The sequence below is a fragment of the Grampus griseus genome (assembly GCF_964374135.1).
Source record: "Grampus griseus genome assembly, chromosome: 15".
Taxonomy (NCBI): domain Eukaryota; kingdom Metazoa; phylum Chordata; class Mammalia; order Artiodactyla; family Delphinidae; genus Grampus; species Grampus griseus.
This window is the reverse complement of record NC_139009.1, coordinates 34,322,519-34,328,518: the sequence shown is the minus strand read 5'-3', so window position 1 is coordinate 34,328,518 and position 6,000 is coordinate 34,322,519. Positions and strand designations below refer to the sequence as shown.

General features: G+C 50.7%; 1 long non-coding RNA gene across 1 annotated transcript in view; it reads right to left on the bottom strand.

Annotated features, from left to right (window-relative positions):
• Positions 1–979: 979 nt before the first annotated feature.
• The window catches only part of LOC309834017, a 159,448-nt gene continuing 154,427 nt past the window's right edge, over positions 980–6,000 (bottom strand). The window contains exons 4-5 of the long non-coding RNA XR_014297830.1: positions 1,732–1,844; positions 980–1,338 (exon numbers count right to left, since the gene is read on the bottom strand). This is a non-coding gene — a long non-coding RNA (uncharacterized lncRNA). The remainder of the gene's footprint in view (positions 1,339–1,731; positions 1,845–6,000) is intronic.

The window sequence follows — 6,000 nt, the reverse complement described above, 5'->3', positions numbered from 1 at the left end:
GAAGAGCGAGAGCAAAGGAATGGCGGCCCAAAGGAGCCCAGCCCATCTGGGGGTGGGAGGTGGTAAGGGCAGGACCATTCACATACCATTGTCCCCTCCCCCATCCCATCCCCAGAGGCCCCAGAGTGAGCACACCAAAGACGGTCACTCATGGGAATCACCATTTAAAAATTCTGCTGTGCCCTTTGGGTATGCTTTGAAATATAGATTTGGAAAAAAAGCACTTTAAAGATGAAAAAGGGCTTCCCTGGTGGCGCAGTGGTTGGGAGTCCACCTGCCGACGCAGGGGACACGGGTTCGTGCCCTGGTCCGGGAAGATCCCACATGCCGCGGAGCGGCTGGGCCCGTGAGCCATGCCTGCGCATCCGGAGCCTGTGCTCCGCAACGGGAGAGGCCACAACAGGGAGAGGCCCACGTACCGCAAAAAAAAAAAAAAAGATGAAAAGTCCCTAGAAAATGTCAGTCTGTAGAATCTGCTGCCCTTGAAATAGAGACACAGATGTAGAGGACAAAAGTATGGACACCAAGAGGGGGAAAGTGGCCGGGGGGGTGGGTGGTGGTGGGATGAATTGGGAGATTGGGATTGACATATACACACTAATAAGTATAAAATAGATAACTAATAAGAACCAGCTGTACAAAAAAATAAATAAAATTAAATTTAAAAGAATAAAAAACAAAAAAGAATCTGCTTCCCTCTAGGCAGTGAGTAAAGAAGCCCATTCAATGGAGAATGGACTTGATTAAGAGGAAAGGGAATGGACTGCCTGGAAAGTTGGTTGCTGGGGAAACCTGCTATTAGAAAGGGGCCAGGGTTGGGAGGGGGGAAAGCATGTCCTGTGCATGTGTGTCATGCACTAGCAGCAGTCTGAGACCAAGCTGCCACGGGCAGACGCGGCATGGGAGGAACAGAGAGCCTTATTTGTCCACTCGGGCTGCCGTAACAAAGTACTGCAGACTGGGTGTCTTCAACAGCAGACATTTATTTCTCACAGTTCTGGAGGCTGGAAGTTCAAGGTTAAGGTGCCAGCTGATTTGCTTCCTGGTGAGGACTCTCATGGCTTGTAGACGGCTGCCTTCTCTCTGTGTCTTCACATGGCTTTTCCTCTGCGCAGGTGCAGAGTGAGAGAAATCTCTCGTGTCTCTTCCTCTTCTTATAAGGACATCAGTCCTATTGGATTCGGGCATCACCCTCATGACCTCGTTTAACCCTAATTACTTCCTTAGGGGCCCCATTTACAAATACAGAGTCACAATGGGTGGTGAGGGCTTCAGTATATGAATTTGCAGGGAGGGGGGCTCACAAACGTTTAATCCATCACAGAGATCTCCTTTAGTCTGCAAGAGGCAAGAGAAAGTAGTGTGTAGAAAATAAAGTTTTCCCTGGGATTAGCAGAACAGATGACACATTTAGTCCTCCTCTTGGGGCAATTAACGCTGACAGCACAGGAAGAGCTACAGATGGCCCATTACTCCCTGGGAGTACTGAGAACACTTTCCAGAGAAATTCTTACATTGGAATAAGGAAAACAGTTTTTGCATTCATTTGCGAACAGTAGAAACTTAATGATGGAAATACCTGACTGCACCCAGATATTAGTTTTTCTTTAGATCTTAACCATCGGTGAGTAACAAGTCTTTATGATTCTCAGTTTAAGAAAGGTTATAAATACAGGAAATCTCACTGGGATATTAAAAGAGTATGATGTTCCATCTCTTAATTATGAATACCTTAGAAAATCTTGGGGCTTCCCTGGTGGTCCAGTGGTTAAGATTCCGCTTTTCCTCTGCAGGGGACAATGGGTTCAATCCCTGGTCAGGGAACTAAGATCCGGCATGCCGCGCTGTGTAGCCAAAAAAAAAAAAGACTTAACTGGTTGGTCCACATTATATAAATGTTGTTGCTCTTATTTTTCATGTGATGACTGCTGTGTGAATAGCAGGTGTGGTGCTTGCAGGGAAAGAAAAATAAACCTTTACACAGCCAATTATGTGCCTGTTATTTTATTTACATCATCTCATTTAATCCTCCCAACAATCCTGCAAAATTAGCATTAGTCCCATTAATTTGTTGGTTTGTTTGTTTTAAGGTAAGGCTAGGTGGAATTTTCCCCATTTTGCAAAGAGGGGAACTTAGGCTCAGAGAGGTTATGTTAACTCAGTGGAGATTAACCAGCTAGTAAGTGGTAGAGTCAGGATTCGAACTCGGGTGTTTCTAAAGGTGATGTTCATGCTCTTTACATCCTTTGCTGCCCTAGTCTTGCAAGCCCAAACCAATGAGACAATAAGAGATGTCATGCACTCAGGCACCCGGCCACTTCACCCAGCCGCACATGCTGACATGCATGTACATTCAGGTCTGTGTCTGGCCATAGTCCCCTCCCTCACATCCAGCCATGGGTTGGCTAACTAAGTCCCAGCTGGGGTGTCATACAGTGGAAGGGAGGATATCATGGTGGTTCCTGACACAAGGTCAAGGTGACACCTGCCATTTCCCCTTCTGAATGCCAAGCATTCAATCTGTAATTGATTCTGGGTCCTTCTTTGCCTCCGCCTTTTATAGAAAGCATAGGCTACCCATACAGTTGGAGTTTCCTTTGTCTCTACCTGCCCTGTCTTGCATGCTAGCCTTGGCTCTGGCTCCTTCAAATGCCTTCAGTCCTGTCCCAGTTGACCCCCCCCCCCCGCCCCTGCAGCCGGTAGAGAGCCATTTAAATGTGGGGCTCCCTGTGCCAGTGCACAGAATTGCAGCCCGTCTCTCCCGTCCCAGTGCTCACTGTGGCTCCCCACCCCCGCTGAGTTTTTACGACTCATTGTGGACTGAATTTTTGTGTGCCCCCAAAGTTCACATGTCAAAATCCTAACCCTGACAGGATATTATTAGGAGGTGGGGACTTTGGAGGTGATTAAGTCATAAGGGTGGAACGCTCATGAATGGGATTAATGCCCTTATAAAAGAGACCCCAGAGGGCTCCCTCACCCTTCCCACCATGTGAAGACACAGCAAAAAGATGGTCATCTGTGAACTAGGAAGCAGGCTCTCACCAGACACTGAATCTGATGGTGCATTGACCTTGGACTTACCACCTCCAAAACTGTGAGAAATAAATTTCTGTTGTTTATAAGTCACCCAGTCTGTGGTATTCTGTTACAGCAGCCTGAACGGACTAAGACAAGGCTTAACTCAAGTACCCTTCCTCCCGGAAGCCTTCTCTGACCTCCCAAGACCAGGGTGGCTTTCCCTTCCCTGGGCACCCATGGCACCCTGAAATTCACCTATAAGAGCCCCAGCCCTCCTTGTGGTAGGGCTGTATTTACTTGTCAGTCTCGTCCACTACACTGGAAGCTTCCTGAGGGCAGACACGGGCTCTGTCGTCATTGTATCTCCCAAGCACAGCTCACAGTAGGTGCTCAGTTAGGTCCCCACGTTTAGCAAATAAAAATTCAGAATGTCCAGTTAGATTTGAATTTTGGATAAACAATGAATACTACTAATAACAAATACTACTAAGAATGAATAAAAATACTGCATTATTGTGTCTGGTAACCCTATGCTCAATAAGTGTTTATTGTACTCCTTACTATGTGAATGAGCAAAAAGCACAGAGAAAGGAAAAGGTCTTGTCTTCGGAAGAAAGCAAGAAGCATCAGTTTGCCTGGAACATAGCCCTGGTGCAAATCTGTCACAGAGTGAAATGAAAGGAGCCCAGCATGCCTGTGCTCAGAGCAGCACCCGTACCTAGTAAGAAATCCATCACCAGTGATGGAGGGATGCGACAGAACGAACACACTGCAGGGGGGCGAGGGGGGGGTTAAGTGCCAGAAAAAAGTAGTGAAGATGTCAAAGCAGAAATGGAGGGCGTGATGATGGCAGTGGCTGTGGTCACGGAGGCTTTTGAGGGGGTCAAGTGACCAGCAGGCTGCAGCCTCCACACCCTTACAGAATGGCCATGTCCTGATTCCACGAGCAGCTGAAACTCTCCTCCCAGACATTGTAGGGGTTTGTGCCCATCTCGAGCAGGACAAGTGCAAACCCTGATTCTCCTCTCCCCACCCAAAGAGTGGAGGGGGTCCCCCGTCCCTCTGGGGTTCCTGAGGCAGGAGTTACATCCCCCCATCCCCGCCCAGGCTGGAGTTTTCCACGAGCCCCTCATGCAGAACCTGGCCTCTTGGGGAGTCTCCCTAACCCTCTGCAACAGGCGGCTGGGCTCCCAGGCCCCAGGGTGGAGGATTGCAGGGAGAGGGAGGAAATAGGCCCCCTTTGTCCCCTGGGCCTGGCAGCACAGTGGGAGCCTGTGTCACGCCAGCTGCTCTAATGCGGCTCTGACTCTGGTGGACACCAGCCTTGGAGGAGCACGTAGCCTGGGGGACCCCATCTGCTTCACGTCCCTCCGAGTGGGACCTGTGGGCTGGCTGCCTGTGCCTGAGGGACGACCCGTGTCTGGGGGGTGCTGGCTGTCTCTAGGAGTGCGTATACGTGTGTTCACACCGGAAGGTCTGACGGAGGGCAGGCAAGTGCGTGTGCTTGTGTGTCTGCCTGTGGGACACATGTGTGCCTTGGGCTGGCCGCGTGAGTCTGCAAGTAGGCACAGACGCGGGTCTGTGCGCGTGCGCTGAGGACAGGTAATGCTTCTGAGCACGTGGGGGGACACGTGCCGAGGTCTTCTCCCGTTGCCAGAATAGGGAGCCTTTCCCAAGCACCAGGCCAAGGAGGGCAGAACTGGCTGAGAAGCTTCCTTGGAGAGAAGTCCTAGAAGATGGGGACCAAGACTCTGTTCCATTGAAACTTGTGTTCTGCACACACATCCCCTGGGGCTCTGGGTTTGGCTGTTCCCTTCACTTGGCCCCTCCCAGCCTCTCCCTGCACCTGCTTCCCTGCATGCTGGACCATCAGGGACCCTCATCTGGGATGCAGACCCTCAGCCACGTAGCGGCTGGAAGGATGAGAATGGCTGAAGCTCTTCGGGGTTCAGGATGTTCCCCTAAGGGCTGAGCTGCCCAATCTGGCTTTGCTTCCCTCCCACTCCACCCCCCACAAATCAGAGCCCGGCCCACCCAGCCTTCCCTTCCAACCTGGCTGGAATCAGGAAATGAGATTTCAACTCCATTCAACTAAATCCAACAAATATTTACAGAGGAGGTTCTAAGCACAAGGCTCTGTAAAGCTGGAAGCAGCGGGGTGAAGCCCTTTTACCAGGGCCTGCCTCCCAGATGACTCCAGGTTTAGGGTGATAAGGTCCCACTTTAGGGCTTTGCTCCCTACCAACACCCACAGCTGCTGCCTCAACCGTCCCCTCAACCAGCAATTGATGGAGGCCCTGCCTGGTGAGGGTGCACCCGGGAACCTCCCAGAGAAAATGCCCGCAGCACTGGCAGCCCCTTCCCTGCCCCCGGGGGCCCGCTCCCCACCCTCCAGGATCAAAGGACCCCTCCGAGAGGCAGCCAGAGGAGTAGGTGGCAGAGGAGTGGCGGTCCCCTGCCCACTTCAGGAGATAGTACCAGGGACTGAGGGACTTGGGAGTCTGGGTTTTCCTTCTGGTTAAAAGGAAAAGCTATTACTCCCCCAAAGGGGGCCCTCCAGCCTTCAGGGTCCAACCTGCAGGCAGGCGTCTCTCAGCTGATGCCCCAGAAGTCCCTCCCTATATCTTGGTCTCCAAAGTGAAAACTGCAATATGATCCTTGGAGTGAGGCATAAAAATATTGAGTCGGGTTTTTTTTTTAATCTAGAAATTTAAGACTTACCAAATATTTAATAAATGGGTTGACACTGTGCCCTCCCTCAGTCCCAGTTTCAGATTATCCTGAGTCCCAGAAGGTTCTCTGGGAATCCTAGAGGTGAGGGCCAGCTCCTCTGTGTGGGGCATTTAGGGAGCGCCTTCCTACTTTGGCTCCCTGTCAGCACAAGGCTTCATTTGTTCCTAAGTGCTCCAGTGTGCCACCAGTGTGGCTGGTTTTATAAAAGCGATGCCTTATCCTATGATAAACCATAATGGAAAAGAA